The sequence below is a fragment of the Oncorhynchus keta genome, chromosome 11, assembly GCF_023373465.1.
Source record: "Oncorhynchus keta strain PuntledgeMale-10-30-2019 chromosome 11, Oket_V2, whole genome shotgun sequence".
NCBI classification, from domain to species: domain Eukaryota; kingdom Metazoa; phylum Chordata; class Actinopteri; order Salmoniformes; family Salmonidae; genus Oncorhynchus; species Oncorhynchus keta.
In genome coordinates, this window is record NC_068431.1 from 37,253,576 (window position 1) to 37,273,056 (window position 19,481).

Below are 19,481 nucleotides of genomic sequence, written 5' to 3' on the forward strand. Positions count from 1 at the left end.
ACACATTTGGATAACATAGAATTACATGGATATTTCTTATGTAAAATTTTAAAGTGCACTTCCTTTACTTTATTTGGTATGCAATATTTGTAAGGCCTTAACTATGCATTTTTCCAGACAATGTCAGGAATAAGAATGTTCCAGAAAAAAATTCCTCTCGGTGTAAGTTGGTTTTGTGAATGGAGAATTTGTCTTATATATTTATTACAACAAGATTTCTCAAGTAAGCCCACACCTTCCAAACTGAGTCCTGGATAAGCTTTGTGATCATTACTAAAGCTAAGATTAGTTTTCATTAGTGTAGTTAGACCACTGGGAATGGCTTTGATCACAGAAATAAACTCTCTGAAAGGTATTGGAAACTCTTTCAATGTTATAAATTCTTATAAATTGTTCATATGTAAGACTATTACCCCTGTTGTCGAAAACATCAAGAACAAAGTCAATATTCCTCTCATGCCAGCTGGGGTAGAACAATGACTTATTACTTACAGTTATGTCTGAATTATTCCACAAGTGCTTAATGTGGGGAGAAATTGTGCAGGAAACATATTTTCCAGGCCATTAAAGCTTGTTGGTGAAACCTAGCCAATTTAGCAGGTAATCTTTCAGGAATATAATTGTCACGTTCTGACCATCGTTCTTGTATGTTTTCCTTGTTTTAGTGTTGGTCAGGACGTGAGCTGGGTGGGCATTCTATGTTGTGTGTCTGGTTTGTCTATTTCTATGTTTGGCCTGATATGGTTCTCAATCAGAGGCAGGTGTTAGTCATTGTCTCTGATTGGGAACCATATTTAGGTAGCCTGTTTTGTGTTGGGTTTTGTGGGTGATTGTTCCTGTCTCTGTGTTTGCACCAGATAGGGCTGTTTTGGTTTTTCACATTTCTTGGTTTTGTTAGTCTATTCATGTATAGTTTCTTTATTAAAGAACCATGAACAATAACCACGCTGCGTTTTGGTCCGCCTCTCCTTCGACACAAGAAAACCGTTACAGAGTCACCCACCAACCAAGGACCAAGCGGTGTGGTAAACAGAGGCAGCAAAAACAGCAGCAGGAGAAGCGACAGGTGCAGCAGGAGCAGCAGTGGGAGAGGCTGCAATATTTGGAGAAATGGACTTGGGAGGAGATCCTTGACGGGAAAGGACCCTGGGCAGAGCCAGGGGAATATTGCCGCCCCAAAGCCGAGCTGGAGGCAGCGAAAGCAGAGAGGCGGGATTATGAGGCGCTAGCACGGCAGAGTGGCTGGAAGCCCGAGAGGCAGCCCCAAAAATGTCTTGGGGGGCACAGGGAGAGTGTGGCAGAGTCAGGAGCCAGACCTGAGCCAACTCCCCCTGTTTACCGTAAGGAGCCATGGATGTTATCGGAGCTATCGGCGAAGCTGAGGGCTGAGTCTGTGAGGGTTGAGGAGTTATTGGACAGAATGGAGGAGAGTGAACGGATGGGAGATGAGGAGACACTCAAGGAAGTGTTAATAGAATTGGGGGAGTGTGAAGAAAGAGAGCAGTTGATTTGGCGTAGTATGCAAGGCATTCGCCCTGAGGTGCGTGTCCCCAGCCCGGTACCACCAGTGCCGGCACCCCGCACCAGGCTGTCTCTCCGTCCCATCAACACAGGTGCTCCCGCCTGTCCGGCGCTACCAGAGTTTCCGCCCCTCAGTCCAGAGGCGCCAGAGCCCCTCAGTCCAGAGGCGCCAGAGCCCCTCAGTCCAGAGGCGCCAGAGCCCCTCAGTCCAGAGGCGCCAGAGCCCCTCAGTCCAGAGGCGCCAGAGCCCCTCAGTTGTGAGGCGCCAGAGCTCCTCAGTCCAGCGCTGCCAGAGCCTTCCTCTCCATCGTTGCCGGAGCTTCTCGTCTGCCCAGTGCCATCAGAGCCGCCCGTCTGCCCAGCGCCGCCTGAGCCGCCCGTCTGCCCAGCGCCGCCTGAGCCGCCCGTCTGCCCAGCGCCGCCCGTCTGCCCAGCGCCGCCTGAGCCGCCAGTCTGCCCAGCACCACCAGTGCCGCCAGTCAGCCAGGAGCCGCCAGTGCCGCCAGTCAGCCAGGATCCGCCAGTCTGCCAGGATCCGTCAGATCCGCCAGTCTGCCAGGATCCGTCAGATCCGCCAGTCAGCCAGGATCTGCCATTCAGCCAGGATCCGCCAGTCAGCCAGGATCCGCCAGAACTGCCAGTCAGCCAGGATCTGCCAGAACTGCCAGTCAGCCAGGATCTGCCAGAGCCGTCAGTCAGCCAGGATCCGCCAGTCAGCCAGGATCTTCCAGATCCGCCATTCAGCCAGGATCCGCCATTCAGCCAGGATCCACCAGTCAGCCAGGACCTGCCAGAGCTGCCAGTCAGCCAGGATCTGCCGGAAGCACCAGTCAGCCAGGATCTGCCAGAACCACCAGCCAGCCAGGATCTGCCAGAGCCATCAACCTGCCTGAGCTGCCCCTCAGTCCCGAGCTGCCCCTCAGTCCCGAGCTGCCCCTCAGTCCGGAGCTGCCCCTCAGTCCAGTGGGGCCCGTTGTTAGGGTTCCTAGGCCAAGGTTAGCGGCGGTCGCCACTCTTGGGATGCTGAGGTGGATTAAGACAATTATGGAGTGGGGTCCACGTCCAGCGCCAGAGCCGCCACCGTGGACAGATGCCCACCCAGACCCTACCCTATAGGTTTAGGTTGTACGGTCGGAGTCCGCACCTTGGGGGGAGGGGTACTGTCACGTTCTGACCATCGTTCTTGTGTGTTTTCCTTGTTTTAGTGTTGGTCAGGACGTGAGCTGGGTGGGCATTCTATGTTGTGTGTCTGGTTTGTCTATTTCTATGTTTGGCCTGATATGGTTCTCAATCAGAGGCAGGTGTTAGTCATTGTCTCTGATTGGGAACCATATTTAGGTAGCCTGTTTTGTGGGTGATTGTTCCTGTCTCTGTGTTTCACATTTCTTGGTTTTGTTAGTCTATTCATGTATAGTTTCTTTATTAAAGAACCATGAATAATAACCACGCTGCGTTTTGGTCCGCCTCTCCTTCGACACAAGAAAACCGTTACAATAATTACATTTCAGTAAAAATTTAAGACCTCCCAACTTATTAAACACATTATTTGGAATGAAATACCATATTGAATCAGTATTGATCAAACATATTTTCAACAGTTGATCTTGAAAGTGTTATTTAAGTCAACAAAATCCAACACTTCCAGACCGCCTTCTGCTCTTTTATTAGAAAGGACTGACTTTTTTAGTTTGTGAGATGTACTGTTCCAGATGAAGTCAAGAAAGGTCGTATTGATCTCTTTGCAAGTAGAAGGATTTACAAATAAAGATAATGAGGGGTACACAAAATGAGACAGTCCCTCTGTCTTGGACAGAACTACTCTCCCAAGTATAGAAAGATCTCTTTGTAGCCAATTATTAAATATATTTTGGGTTTTCTTAATTTTAGGAGAGAAATTCACATGTTGTCTGACTAAGTGGTTTTTTTGACAGATGTATTCCTAAATATTTAACACAGTCCTTTACAGGAATATTTTTTATTTCTTTCTCATCACAGTGAAATAAACATAAGATTTCACATTTAGAAACATTCCGTTTTAATCCTGATGCAATAGAAAATGCAGTTATAGCATTAAGGGCGACCTGGTCTTTGTCTCTTAAGAAAAGAGTAGTATCATCAGCCAGTTGGGACATTTTTATTTCTTTGTTAAAAATCGTTAAGCCATACAAATTGACATTATTCAGAAAACCTAGAGATAGAAGTTCCATAACCAAAATTAATAAAAATGGCAAAATTAGGCATCCCTGTCGTACACTTCTGTTGATGATGAATATTTTGGAAGTATTAAGGTTTAGTAACAAATAACTATTTATATCTTTGTAAAACATGCGAATGACTTTGATAACATTTTCACCGAATCCAAACAGTTTCAGAGACCTAAACAGAAATTCATGTTCAATTGTGTCAAAGGCTTTACAGAAGTCCAAAAATAAGACAACCGCATCTGAGTCAATTGCATCTGAATAATCTATAAGGTCCAAGACTAAACGAATGTTAGAGCTTATGTGACGGCCCTTCATAAATCCTGTTTGAGTCTCATTTATAATGGTATCTATTCCTTTCTTTAATCTTTTGGCATAAACCAGAGCAATCCATTTGTAATCAATATAATTGGTAAAGTAATTGGTCTCCAATTGTCAATGAGAGAAGGGTCTTTATCGGGCTTCGGAATCAATTAAATAAAGGCCCTGTTTCATAGTGGAGACCATTTCCCCACTTTTAATGCAATCTTGAAACATTAAAAATAGGGTCTTCTATAGTAACTCCCAAAACTGTCTCTAGAATTCAACTGATAGGCCTTCAGGGCCAGGTGATTTCCTTTTTTTCATTGAATTCGAGCCTCTCTAATTTCTTCAATTGCATTTAGAACTAAATGTGGAGCTTTATAGTTACGTGATGACATCACGTGCCCCGCGTAGGCATTCTTTCAAAATGATTCAGCAATTCCATAAACAGTTTCCATCATTATTTGTTGCAGTAAAGAAAGTCAGACAAATCCATCCCTATCGAACAAATACCATTTTTTTTCAAGCTATAGAGCATTTCTCATGTATCTGCCATTTCCATTACAATTATTTTGCTTTTGTCGAATATACCTGGGTCAATGGATACCTGCCTATTGTCTGTGTTCTGTGGTAGGATTGGGTAGAGCACAATCTTCGCAGCTGTGTATCCTGTTTTAGTGATTTGTTGAAATTAAAACCCAACTCTCAAGTCATGAACTCACTTACAAAACTCAGTTATCCTTTATTATCCTATTTACACTTTGTTGTCAATTCTGACAATAAAATAAATGTTTATGACTAATATCGATGCCACTGAGGCCGTTTTCTATCAGAGAAATGGTTTATTGCCTTCAGCTGCATGTTTTTTTATTTTCTTGTAGTGCTCCAAAGAGCAAAAGTCCAAAACTTTGCACTAAATACCTGAGTGACCAGAGAGTGACCAGAGAATGACCAGAGAGTGACCAGAGAGTGAGCATAAACCTGGCCTGTGGGCTGGACGCAGCCACACTTCCCTTGAAACTCCTGTCCTTGAAATTCTAGGACAGGGGTTTTATCACGTTTGAAGGTAAGACCCAGGTGCAGTTAATGTCGAAGTAACAAAAGTTTATTAATTCGAACATGGGCAGGCAAAGGTACAGGACAGCAGGCAGGCTCAGGTCAGGCAGAGGTCGGTAATCCAGAATAGTGGGCAAAGGTACCGGACGGCTGGCAGGCTCAGGGTCAGGGCAGGCAGAAAAGACAAAACCGGGAAAAATAGAAACCAGGAACATAGACAAGGCAGGCGCAAGGGGGAAACCACTGGTAGGTTTGAGGAACAAAATGAACAGGCAACAGACAAACAGAGAACACAGGTATAAATACACATGGGATAATTGGGAAGATGGGTGACACCTGGAGAGGGGTGGAGACAAGCACAAAGACAGATGAAACAGATCAGGGTGAGACAGGTTCACAAACTTTTTTGGCCCACTACCCTATTTTGATATCTGAAAATTCACCGACCCCAGCCATTTGAAAATAATGTAATTAACCGCAATGTTTACTTTTTGAATTGGGGTTATTGCAGTCAATTTCAAAACATTCAAACAGTATTTCTGATTGTATTCTAAACTCACCATCATATACTTTTAATGTGGGGCAATTACAGTCAATTTCAAATTAGTCTGACAATTTCTCTTATCTCACCATCACTAATAAGATGGGTGTCCTTGATGCATGTTGCCTCGGCGCTTCTCTAAATCAGGGGGTGTGGTCAACAGTACGCACCTCATCTCTCCTGTCACATCCAACCTGGATTGATTTGTTTTTAATGCAGGCGAGAGTACTGAATCAGTGCATTGAATAAATGCTCGGAGGGAGATGGCATAGTATTCCCTTTTAGTCAAGAACCAAAATTCCTTTATAGTGACCAGTGAATGTGTTGTCTGCAGTATTCGGTCACATGACAACTTGATCAGCTGTTCAATTTAATGTAAACATCTATATAATTATTTTGTATTTCCCATGCATCCTTGCGTTCAGTTCGTTCAGTTTCCCAAATATGTCTGTTACAATGGCAAGGAGATTTTATTTTCATTACACAGAAAGTCAACATCCATTGACAGTTTATCTCTTAATTCAAAAAATATCTCCAACACTCCCCCTCGATAACCACCAAACCTCAGTGTGAAATAGAACATTAACATGCTCAACATCCCATATCTCAACATACAGTAGTTTTGCGAACAGGCGTGTGCAATGTAGTTTACAATCGAAGTTACCTGCTGCATATCTCTTGAGTTCTGCTCTCAGCTTTTTTGCCGCCAGTTGCTCTCGGTGTATCCATTATAGGTCAGTGGATGTATCATATAATGTGTCCATATGGCAGAGGGAACTAGAGTGCAGAGGGCTGCCCGCCGTTCCCGTGATAGATTAAGCCCCATCTGTGCAAAAGCCCACCATTCGGTCCCGTGGAATCTGTTTTTCGCCAATATAGCCACGCAGCACACTGAACATCCCCTGTGCTGTTTCATGCTCGGGAATCGTGAGACAGAAAATGATGTCCTCGTGAATAACATCCCCCAACATGTAGCAAACAAAAGTCAATGCATCTCAGCCCTCACGGCTAACGTCCATTTTGGAGTTGTTCAGTCACATTTTCTGACAAGGGTATTGATGTAAGTTTCGGTGCCTCCCCACACATTGTTTCCACCATATCAATTGCGGCTGGTAACATCAGTCTCTGCAATAGTGTGCTGTCATAGCGTAGCGGACTTAGCCATTCATCATGTGAATGATTCAAGTTCAACGGTCAAGTGCTGCCTTTTCCCACGATTTAAGGTTTGATAGCTTTCCATTTAGATTAACCACATTACAATGATTCTGAGAGACAAAGACGATATTATAATATGATTATTATTACATACATTTTTTTTTACCAGGATTTTGACAATTCTCCTGCAATCCCATTTTCATATCACATGGGGTCGCAGCCGCTAGTTTGGGAACCACTGTTCTAGGAGAGCTCCATAAGCTTCTTCTTCTTTGGTGGGGTTTTAGGGCGGACTACATCATGAAAAGTTGTATTGCCTGTGAGGGCGGAACATTCGTTGCCAGGATAGTGGGCGTTAGATCTGCACTATCGTTTAGGATTGATGTGCCTAGCCAGTAATACACGAGTGTCCCCCGTGGACCTGCTCATAAATAAAGTATCCTCCATTCAGGCTGCAAAGGCATTATTTTCCTATTTAACTAGCTTTAATGGCGTGCCATCTGAAAATAAAATGTCCATAACCATTTTGTGATAACTTAGTATGTTACACACCACGTTCTGCTAAGGGTAAGTTGTCCGAAATCCCGAAAATTGTGGTGGAAGATTGTGTTTTATTAAGACAGTACACATTTTTTTTTCCAGACGGCCTGCAATTTAAAGCTAGTTAAAGTGGAAAATCATGCCTTTGCTGCCTGAATGGAAGATGCTTTATGTACAAGCTGGTCCACAGGGGACAGGAGAGTATTACTGGCTGTGCACATCAATCATAAACAATAGTGCAGATCTAGCACCCACTATCAGCTGCCTAGGCTAAATGCCTCTGCTGTAAATTCCCTGAGCCCCAAACAAACACCTGGCCGCACTAGTGTTGATTCCTATTTTCTCTGATTTCCTCTGTTTATGCTGTGCAGTTTGTAATCAACAATACAAAGTCCACCTTCTTAACATGCAACATGTCAGGGTCACTCTGTTGGCATGGAACATTCACTAATGTCTCTAATCCAGGTGTCTCCAACAGGTCGATTGCGAACTACCAGTAGTTTAAATTAAATTGGAATTACACTCAAAAATCTATTTGTTCGCTCAAAAATCTATTTGTTTGTTTTCTTTCAGACAAAAAAAATATTCTGATGTGATTTAACCATTGAAATGTACTTACATCCAATTGAGTTGTTTCTTTATGAACAATTATAATTTCGAGAGTGACATTTTTTTTTATTCTCAAAACAGGAGAACCTAATTTGGGAAAATATTAAAAAGAATCTGCAAAAAAAATCAATGATTTTGTAGGGGCCCCCTTAGTTGTTTATTAACCATTATTTGACCAGGTATATTAACAGAAAACATAGTGCACTACTTTCTCTTGTACACCAAGGACCAGGGGAAGAGTTGCAGGGCAGAAGAGCTAGAAAACAATGAGTAGCTTGTGACATGTACATTTTTTAAAAGTAGCTCTCATGCTAGAAAAGTTTGGAGACCCCTGCTCTAACCCTGTTACCTATGCCTCTTCAACGCCACTCCCTTCTTTTACTCTTGTCATTTCCTCCGGATAGGAGACATGCTGGACAGGCCTTATTCTTGCCACCTTTGCTTCCTTCACCCTAACAGGACAATCTCCAGAAGCCTGCCAGATAGCGGCTTAAATACTCTTCTAGCCCCAATGTAAGTCTTAATTTTGAATTATTTATTCATTAGGCTTATAAAAATACTGAGCATGATAGTTGCGTTACTGGTAAATCCAAACCAGAAAGATACCACCCTCTCCATGACCAGATGAGTGCCTGCGCAGTTAAAACACCCTCAAACAGGCGTGCACATCCCATTAGGCCTACCTGCTACTCCACCACTCTGTCCCGAGAGAGAATCTCAGACAAAGATGAGATGCAAGATAATGTTCATGTTAAACAATGCAAACAAATGTTTGAAACAGTACTAAATATAGAGGATTCTACATTTCTTTGTACTGTCAGGTCCATAATTATTGGCACCCTTGATAAATATGAGCAAACAATACTGTATCAAATAAATAATACAAATACTGAGCTATATTACATGCTCAACATTGTTCTAAAATTATATATTTTTATACTAATACAATTGCTCAGAGAAAGAGATTTTGTTTAACAAGTAATAAAATAAATCTGATACGATAGGGGTCATAATTATTGGCATCTGTTTCAGTACTCCAGCACCCTCCCTTTGAGAGGATAACGACACTGAGCCTTTTTGTGGGGAACACATTGAGAGGGCTCTTAGACCATTCTTCCATACAGAATCTTTCCAGATCTTTGTCTATCCTTTGTCTGTGCTTATGGACTACCCTCTTCAATTCAAGCCACAGGTTTTCAAAGGGGTTCAGGGGTTCAAGTCTGGAGACTTTGCAACATTTTGATTTTGTGGTCAATAAAAAAAATGGTTTATGTTTTTGTGTACTGGTGGTTATTGTCTTACTGAAAGATCCACTTGCGGCCATGCAACCAGGTGTTTGGCTAAAATGTCCTGGTTCTTGGTAAAGTTCATGATGCTGTTGACCTTAACAAGGGCCACAGGACCAGTGTGGAAGCAAAATAGCCCCATAACATCAAAGATGCACCTCCATATTTAACGTAGGTATAAGGTACTTTTCTGCATATGCTTCCGTTTTTGACGCCAAAGCCACCAATGGTGTGTGTGGCCAAAGAGCTCTATTTTCATGTCATCTGACGATAGCACCAGCTGGAGTTTTATAAACGACAATTGCACACGGCGTGGAACCGCTGCTATGGTCAGATGACATGAAAATAGAGCTCTTCGGCCACGCACACCAGTGGTGGGTTTTTACTCATCATCATCAAGGGTGCCAATAATTATGGACCTGACTGTAAATGCTTTTCTCCACAAAACCCTAGGCTTAGTTTTATCACATGCCTTATTACCGGTAAATGTGTATTATCACAGAGAAGATACTTTTAAGGAGACATAACGTGACTTCTGAATTCATCCTAAATGTGTATCTTCTTTGCTAAAACCCCTCCAAAAAACTCAGGATTAAAGGGAAAATCTGCAAAACAAAGAATAACAAAGCTGACACCCTGCCACTTAATTATTAAATAGCTGAGGGATGAGGCTGGGCTGGAGAAATGTAACCATTCTCGAATTCATAGAGAGATAGTTAACCATGTTTTTATACAGTGTTTGTTTACAATGGAATTGTTTATACAGTGTTTGTTTACAATGTCATTGTTTACAAACAATGTGGTAAAACAAGCTTATATTTGGGGTAAGACAGTTGAACTAAGCTCATGAGGCATTTATAAGTTATATTCAAGAGTGAGTGGATATTAACAATGCCTAGCGGAAGTCTACATAGCTCTTGCACAGTTTTCACATTTAGCTGCCTTAAAAATTCAATCTAAAAAGGGATTCAATTGGATTTGTTTCCTTCTTACAGTATTTACACAACCTACATTATAGACATGTTTCTTTATTAATAAAAACAAAGTTTGAATATGGCTGTCCATCAATGATTCCCAACCAAATGTCCTGAGCTTGTGCATATTGACAAAAACAATGGATGTAGCAATCACAGATTGCCCCTTCATGCTTTATAAGCTCTTCCAAACAAGAGTGCTGAATACCATTATATAACAGAACAGCTTTTTTAACCATCCACTCCTCACAGGAGAACTGTATCACTAACACATGCATTTATTACATTGTTTCCCCGTGTATTTATCATCTCACTCCGCCACCACCATCATCTAAGCTGTGATGATGGCGGTGGTACTATTAGATACAGAGTAGGATATGTTATTTCTTTGGGGGGTGTTACAAACAGAAAACTGCAACAAATAAATAGGAAGGTAGTCAGACACACAGTTAAGTCATGGAAGGAAGTCCACAGAGTCCAAGGTCAAGTGGAGGGACACAAGAAGAAAGACCATACATGGGGATGTGATGTCTTCCTGTGTGATTGATCAGAAACAATCTAGTAATTATTCAGGTGTCATTAGAAATGAGAAACACAGCACCTGAAAATAATATAATAGATTAGTAAGTGCACATATTCAAAAATGAAAGTGTGTCCCACTATTTAATACATTTACTTGAAGTGGAACTGTTGAAATATAGACTTACAAGAATCCCTTTCCACAGCCCAGTGGTCCAAAGAACATCTCTGTTGGCAGGCAAAGTTTTCGACAGACTCCACTCAGGGTGGAGCAAGAGAAGGGAAATGATGCAGCCTCATCCTCCACAACTTAAGATCGAACCAAAAGGAGTACAAATTGGAATCAATAAAACACCAGAAACCCAAGAAAAACATATGGCATACACTGTATATACCAATGCAGAGATATAACCATTTAATTTAGCAGTGGTATTTTCATAAGACATGTAAACACAAATTGAATCCAAACTTACTATTAAGCAATAGGAAAACCAGGAGCACCAAGGTGACCATACGTTGACAAGACATTCTGGTGGCTGAAGAAGATGATGTTGCTACTCCAATGACATTGACACAGAATTCAACTTTTTAGTCATGGCCTGTTTTGTATGTTGGTCTAGACTCTAGACTCTAGAGGGAGGAGTGACTTTAATAGGGAACACTATGGTCACTGTGAGAACCTCAGGATGGAATTATGTGGATGTCTGAATAGACATACTGTTCCTAATCACATTAGTGAAACTGCTTCACTGCAAAGGGTAGGCTGCTCGTGATGCAGTGTCACGGTATCTGAGAGCAACATTTCTTTTCACCTAATCTCAAACTCGTGCTTTAGTCCTTATGTTAATCATTTCCAGGGAATGTTTTTCTCTCTGTGAGAGACAGCCATGTTAGCCAGACTACTGTATAGGATGTGTTGTTTGTATAAAATGTACTTTGCTCATTCTATATTCTCATGACGTGGCCCTCTTTGGGTACAGCAAGCCCATCCCCTTCTCCCTGCCTCCCCCTGCCTCCCCCTGTCTCCTTCAACTAGGCTGCTGTGGTCAGAGAGAGGTCGTACATTTCTGAGAAGACCCTGCCTCATGGCCACACAGTATAGAGAGAGAGTGAAGTTTCATAGAGAACAAAGGAATTTCTTCCACCTCACAGAACTGGAGGTCCGAACAAATTTCATGTTCCGGAGAAGGTATAAAAGATCGGGGAAGAATCCAGCTAAGAACTGGTCCGTTTGTTACATTTTGGGGAAGCTCATGGGAGACGGTGTGGCCACATTGCCATAACGCTGTTTATATAATAGCCTCAGATATGAGGTTTACATCTAATTGTTGTATAATATGAATGAGTGAGTATGATACTGTTTGTAAAATTATGTAATATGATTTTGGACTGTTTAATAAAGGAAATTCCAATTCCAATTGAGTTTAACTAAATCAGAGGACCGCCCCTGAGCCCAGTTAGGGTCAGACATCCTGGGACTGTCCCTTTTCTGCCATTCCGAATAAAACCCAACTTTGAGAAATTCTCAACCAGACCATGTTTCTCTCAATTACGGGAGTACAAAGGTTGCAGACCATTGCTGAATCTTTTAACCATACCACGTGGTTAAACTCTTAGACTATCGATACCGACAGAATAAGAACAAGTCTTTGATATTAATTACTAGTCTGCAGCTAGGAATTCGGTATCATTGAACACGAAGAACGACAACCGTCGAAACATCCATTCTATAACAAAACAAATGAATGTCACTCTGAACTATACACTCTAACCACAACAGAGAGAGGGAGAGAGACGGACAATTCTACAAAAGAAACAACTTTTCAACAGCGATCAAGATGACACACTGAGCGTAAATATATATATTTATTGCAATTGTTCCCGAATGAGTGAGCATTAATGTGCAAATGGTCCTTCTGTAGCTCAGTTGGTAGAGCATGGCGCTTGTAATGCCAGGGTAGTGGGTTCGATCCCCGGGACCACCCATACGTAGAATGTATCCATGACTGTAAGTCGCTTTGGATAAAAGCGTCTGCTAAATGGCATATATATTAGCATTTCAATTGTTATAATTATCAGTCTGTAGTGACTTCTCAGCTGACTTCCCCTTTTGTCTAACAAGCTGCGATGCCGGTTTAGCCCACTAGGGCACATTCCCCTATGATTTCTTGTAACCATATTTACCTTGTTTGTTTGATTATGCATTTCTGTGAATTACTTAGTTAGTAATAAATAAATTATTTAAGACAATTGATGTATAGATGACATAGTGAAGACTGGGTTCGTGCAGATAACCAACAATTTACGACGATTGGAATGAGACTATAGTGAGGTAAAATAAATAATTAATTAATTTGAAGACTATTTGATCAGATATAAAATATCTGAAAAGTTATTTTAGGAAATTATAACTTTGTAATCTGAATATTTTCCTTGGTGCCCTGACTTCCTAGTTAATTAGGGTTACTGATGAATCAGTTTGATCGCGTAATACTAATTACAGAGAATCTTTGATAAAACAATTAAGTCTTCCATTTAATGATAGTAAAGACACGACAATATTGACAAGTTGGAGTTTGTGAGTTCTCCTCAGAAGACAAGTTACAAGTTGCACCATGTTTTAGCTGTATTTATGCGTGCATAATATGAAACCACACTATCTACAATTATTACTGGGTTGAAATTTAGGACCAGGCCTTATCAGTGTGTGTGTGGATCTTCAATTAACAACCTTCATCTGGAAATACTGCCTCTTCATTGTTGTAACCGTACGTTCTGTAGTGGTTACAACCGGCCTAATACCAGCACCTAACTTGTCCCCTATTTTAATAGTCCCTCAAATCTATAACTTAGCCATATTTTGCATGGTCCGTTTGAGGCGGATTAAGTACTGTAACTGCTACAGCCCAAGGATGCCAGTACACAGAGAAGATCCTCCACAAGATGTGGTTTGTCCCCGCCATCAGACTCGCCACCCACATCATCCGAATGACTACGGGGTATGGCACAGACCACCACACACAGCAGCACCCACCTCATCCCAGTCTTCTCTCCCTGAACAAAGTTGAACAGACAAGCCTCAGAACACGGCATGCCACTTCCCCCCTACTGGTTGGGGTGACCACTGGGTAGAAGATCAGTTGAATGCTATCAGGCCTCTGCCTACAACCGAGGTCCTCCGCCACAGCCCAGCTCACCTCTGACCTGATGCTACTTGGATCTAAAGCAGATGGAGCATAAGATGGAGCAGCTCATGGCTACACTAACCAAACCACGCCCACAGCCAGCTGAACCTCTTGTGCCACAGGCTCGTACCAGCACACCATGGAGGGCCAGTGAGAAGACGCAGGGAAGGAATGGCTCAGTATCTACGATGAGGTGAAGATCACCACCACCGGTTACCAGAAGAGATGCCCATCCTGACCAAGAGGGGGCTGACCAGTCTTCACATCTCCTTTCTCATGGACCTTCTCTCTCACTGTCAGCTGCTGTAGCATCACACCCTGCAGCCCCACTACACTCTCACCAGCCTTAAGCTGCTCATCAGCGCCTCCGTCAGCATGAGCCCTCACCATCAGCATCAGAGTAGCCATCAGCCCCGGTCTCGGATCCGACTCTAGCTGTGGGCTGCCTAGTGGTTAAGAGTGTTGGGCCAGTAACCGAAAGGTCACTGGTTCGAATCCCGGGGCCAACTAGTTGAAAAATCTGTCAATGTGCCCTTGAGCAAGGAACAACTCTAATTGCTCCTGTAAGTCGCTCTGGCATCTGTGGTCCCTGTCTGGTGGGTTATGCCTAGTCCAGCCTGCTGCTCTAAAAAAGATGTCTCCCTTCTCCTACCTTTGACGTCCAGCCTGCTGCTGTCCAAAGACTTCTACCTGCTTCTCTGTGCGAGTTCCCTCTCAGCTGAAGTGGCTTGGTCCATGTCTGCTGTCAGTCCCTGTCTGGTGGAACCTGCTAGTCTGAGCCTTGGGGTTCTTGCTAGCCCCTCCAAACTGTGCCCTGGTAGCTCCAGCCTTGTAAGACCCTCCTGATGTCCCTGTGGGGAATCCTCCCGATGTCCCAGTGGGGGACCCTTCTGTCGGAGGTATTCCGTGTTCTGATGTAGAAGACACCTCACCTTCTTCCCTACTAGGTCCTACATCTATAACCCCAGTAGGTCCAGACCACCATAGTCCTGAGTTCCCTGATCACCTAGTGGCTTCACAGTCTCCTGCTAAACTAGGTCCCCAGTTTTCTATCCCAGTAGGTCTGGAGCTTTCTGTCCTAATAGATCTAACACCCCCTAGTTCACTGTCTGTAGCCCAGTCAGGCCCCAAGTCACAAGCTCTGTCATGCCCCAAGTCAACAGCTCTGGGCACTCAGTCAGTTTCACCTGGAACAGGGGTCCAGCTCTCTCCCGCTTTTTTCTTCCTCTTGTTCAGGTGTGCAGCTGTCTCATGTCCTGAGATCTCCACCTGTCACTGCTGTGGGGATCCAGCTGATCTTAGCTCCTGACCAGCAGCCCTTTCCTGTCACTGATGTGGGGTTCTGGCTGTCTGCTGTCCTAAGATATCCTACCAAAGCTGCTTTGGAGATCCATCTAATCTCAACTCCTGTCCCGGGGGCCTCTCCTGTCGCTGATGGGGCGACCTCCCTATCTGCAGTCCGGACACCCTCGAAGAGCTCTGCTGTTGCGGACCTGCAGTCTCTAGTTGATCCGGGGCCCTCATCTGGTCACTCTGTCTGGGCCCGGCCTGTCCAGTGACCACCGCCCGTTGGTGTTTCCTGTCTGCCCTGCAGTCCTGCGGTCTCCATTCCTGAGACCATTGTAAAGCTCTGCAGCTGCGTCCCTGATATCTAATAATAATAATAATATATGCCATTTAGCAGACGCTTTTATCCAAAGCGACTTACAGTCATGTGTGCATACATTCTACGTATGGGTGGTCCCGGGAATCGAACCCACTACCCTGGCGTTACAAGCGCCATGCTCTACCAACTGAGCTACAGAAGGACCACTCCAGTCCAGGTGTCCTCAGCTGACATGCCGGGGGTCTAGATGGCTCCTGTTCCTTCTCTGGAGGTCTTACAAGCCCTCACTGCTGAGGTCCATGTTGCATGTTGCATGTTTCTGGGCAGAGAAGGCAGCAGAGACATTCTCTATCAGTTGCTTGTTGTAAGTCCCACCTCTAGCCAGTGATTTGTGGAGAAGCCAAGTGGACTGTTTGAGTTCTCCTCAGAAGACAATTTAGCTGTACTTGTGCTTGCATAATATGAAACCATACTACTATATCTACAGATATTACTGGGTTAGAACTTAAACCCAAGAGTGGTCAGTGTGTGTGTGTGTGTGTGTGTGTGTGTGTGTGTGTGTGTGTGTGTGTGTGTGTGTGTGTGTGTGTGTGTGTGTGTGTGTGTGTGTGTGTGTGTGTGTGTGTGTGTGTGTGTGTGTGTGTGTGTGTGTCTGGATCTTCAATAAACACCCATTATCTGGAAACACTGCCTCTTCATTGTTCTTACCGGACATTCTGTAGTGGTTACAACCATCCCAATAACAGCAATCTAGGTTTTCGCCTATCTTAATGGTCCTTCAAATTTACAACCTAGCCATATTTTCAAAATACTTTGTAGAATCACATTTGGTGGCGATTGCAGCTTTGAGTCATCTTGGTGAACAACAATCTTCAAATCTTTCAAATCTTCAAACCATTCCAGCTTTGGTTTGGCTGTATGCTTGGGGTCATTGTCCTGTTGAAAGGTACATATTCTCCCCAGTCTAAGGTTGTTTGCACTCTGAAGCAGGTTTTCATCAAGACTTTTCCTGTGTTTGGCTCCATTCATTGTTCCCTCTATCCTTACCAGTCTCCCAGTTCCTGCTGCTGAAAAGCATCCACATAGCATGATGCTGCTACCACCATGCTTCATGGTAGGGATGGTTTTATATGGGTGATGAGCTGTGTCTGGTTTTCTCCATTTCCATTTTTGTCTTATCAAACCACATCATCTTTTGGTCATGATATTAGTCTTTCATGTGCCTTTTTGCTGGGCAGTCTCAGGGTCAGGGCAGGCAGGGGTCAATAATCCAGAACTGTGAGGTAAGGCACAAAATAGCAGGCAGTCTCAGGGTCAGGGCAGGCAGAATGGTCAAAACGGGAAGGACTAGAAAACAGGAGCAGAAAAACAGGCAGGAGCAGGGAAACAAACGCTGGTAGGTTTGATGAACCAAACAAACTGGCAACAGACAAACACAGAACACAGGTATAAATACACAGGGGATAATGGGGAAGATGGGTGACACCTGGTAGGGGGTGGAGACGATCACAAAAACAGGTGAAACAGATCAGTGTGTGACACTATGATGAAACTGGCTCTCGTGAGGACCGCCACAGGAAAGGAAGACCCAGAGTTACTTCTGCTGCAGAGGACAAATTCATTAGAGTTACCAACCTCAGATTGCAGCCCAAATAAATATTTCACAGAGTTCAAGTAATAGACACATCTCAACATCAATTGTTCAGAGGAGACTGCATGAATCAGGCCTTCATGGTCGAATTGAAACCACTACTAAAGGACACCAATAAGAAGAAGAGACTTGCTTGGGCCAAGAAATACAAGCAATGGACATGGTGGAAATTTGTCCTTTGGTCTGTTGAATCCAAATTTGCGATTTTTGGTTCCCACTGCCGTGTTTTTGTGAGACGCAGAGTAGGTGAACGGATGATCTCTGCATGTGTGGTTCCCACAGTGAAGCATGGAGGGGAGGTGTGATGGTGTGGGGGTGCTTTGCTTGTTACACTGTTGGAGATTTATTTCAAATTCAAGGCACACTGAACCAGCATGGCTACCACAGATTTCTGCAGCGATACGCCATCTCATCTGGTTTGCACTTAGTGGGACTATCATTTTCAACGGGACAATGACCCAACACACCTCCAGGCTGTGTAAGGGCTATTTGACCAAGAAGGAGAGTGATGGAGTGCTGCATTAGATGACCTGGCCTCCACAATCACCCGACCTCAACCCAATTGAGATTGTTTGGATGAGTTGCACCGCAGAGTGAAAGAAAAACAGCCAACAAGTGCTCAGCATATGTGAGAACTCCTTCAAGACTGTTAGAAAAGCATTCCAGATGAATCTGGTTGAGAGAATGCCAAGAGTGTGCAAAGCTGTCATCAAGGCAAAGGGTGGCTACTTTGAAGAATATAAAATATATTTTGAATTGTTTAACTCTTTTTTTGGTTACTACCAGATTCCATATATGTTATTTCATAGTTTTGATGTCTTCACTATTATTCTACAATGTAGAAAATAGTACAAATAAAGAAAAACCCTTGAATGAGTACATGTGTCTAAACTTTTGACTGGTACTGTATTTATATATTATATAAATAGTACATCCTATGACGGTGCCACATTGAAAATCACTGAACTCTTCACTAAGGCCATTCTACTGCCAATATTTGTCTATGGAGATTGCATGGCAGTGTGACCAATTTTTTACAGGGGTGTAAAGTTTTTTGAAGTACTACTTAAGTAGTTTTTGGTCTATCTGTACTTTCCTGAAGAAAATAATGTTATTTTTACTCCTTACATTTTCCTTGACACCCAATAATAATAGTTACATTTTGAATTCCGAGCAGGACAGAAAAATTGTCTAATTCACACACTTATCAAGAGAACATCCCTGGTCATCTTTACTGCCTCTGACTCACTAACACCAAATGCATTGTTAGTAAATTATGTCTAAGTTTAAAAAACAACAAGATCGTGCTGTCTGGTTTGCTTAATATAAGGAATTTTTAATTATTTATACTTGTACTTTTGATACTTATGTATATTTTAGCAATTACATTTACTTTTGATACTTAAGTAAATTTTAAACCAAATCCTTTTAGACTTTTACTCAAGTAATATTTTACTGAGTGACTTTCACTTTTACTTGAGTCATTTTCTATTAAGGTATCTTTACTTTTACTCAAGTACGACTTTATCACTGAGCTAAAAGTTAGAGTTGCCGCTTTCAAGGAGCGGTACACTAATCCGGACACTCATAAGAAATCCCTCTACGACCTCCATCATACAGGCAAAGCGTGTATACAGGATTAAAATGGAATCCTCCTGCCCTGGCTCTGACACTCAACGGATGGCTTGTGTTTACAATCTGTTTATCGCAGATTACTAATGGAAGCCCAGCTGTGAGCTGCTCAGCGACACGAGCCTACCGAGTTAAATGAAAGCACTAGCTGTTCCGGAGTGCTTTGTGATTTCACTCTCCATAGCCGATGGGAGTAAGACCTAGGTTAACATTCGCATGGCCGCAGGGCCAGACGGAATACCAGGACGTGTACTCAGAGCATGCTCTGACCAGCTGGCAAGTGTCTTCACTGACATTTTCAACCTATTCCTGATCCGGTCTTTTTCAAGCAGACCGCCATATTCCCAGTGCCCAAGAACACCAAGGTAAACTGCCTAAATGACTATCACCCTGTAGCACTCATCTCTATAGCCATGAAATGCTTTGAAAGACTTGTCATGGCTCACATCAACACTATCATGCCAGACACTCTGGACCCACTCCAGTTCTCATACTGCCCCAACAGATTCACAGATGATACAATCTCTGTTGCTCTCCACACTGCCCTTACCTACCTGGACAAAAGGAATAACTATGTAAGAATGCTGATCATCGACTACAGCTAAGCATTCAACACCATAGTCCCCTCCAAGCTCATCACCAATCTCAGGACCTGACTGAACACCTCCCTCTGCAAGGTGTTGGACTTCCTGAAAGTTCCTG

At 43.2% G+C, this 19,481-nt stretch overlaps 1 long non-coding RNA gene across 1 annotated transcript; it reads right to left on the reverse strand.

Annotated features, from left to right (window-relative positions):
• Positions 1–4,743: 4,743 nt before the first annotated feature.
• Positions 4,744–10,769, reverse strand: LOC118390173 (uncharacterized). Its single transcript, XR_004826920.2, has 3 exons — positions 6,287–10,769; positions 5,712–5,816; positions 4,744–5,417 (listed from the first exon to the last, which is right to left on the reverse strand). It is a non-coding gene; the product is annotated as an uncharacterized LOC118390173 (long non-coding RNA).
• Between the last annotated feature and the right edge of the window lie 8,712 nt (positions 10,770–19,481).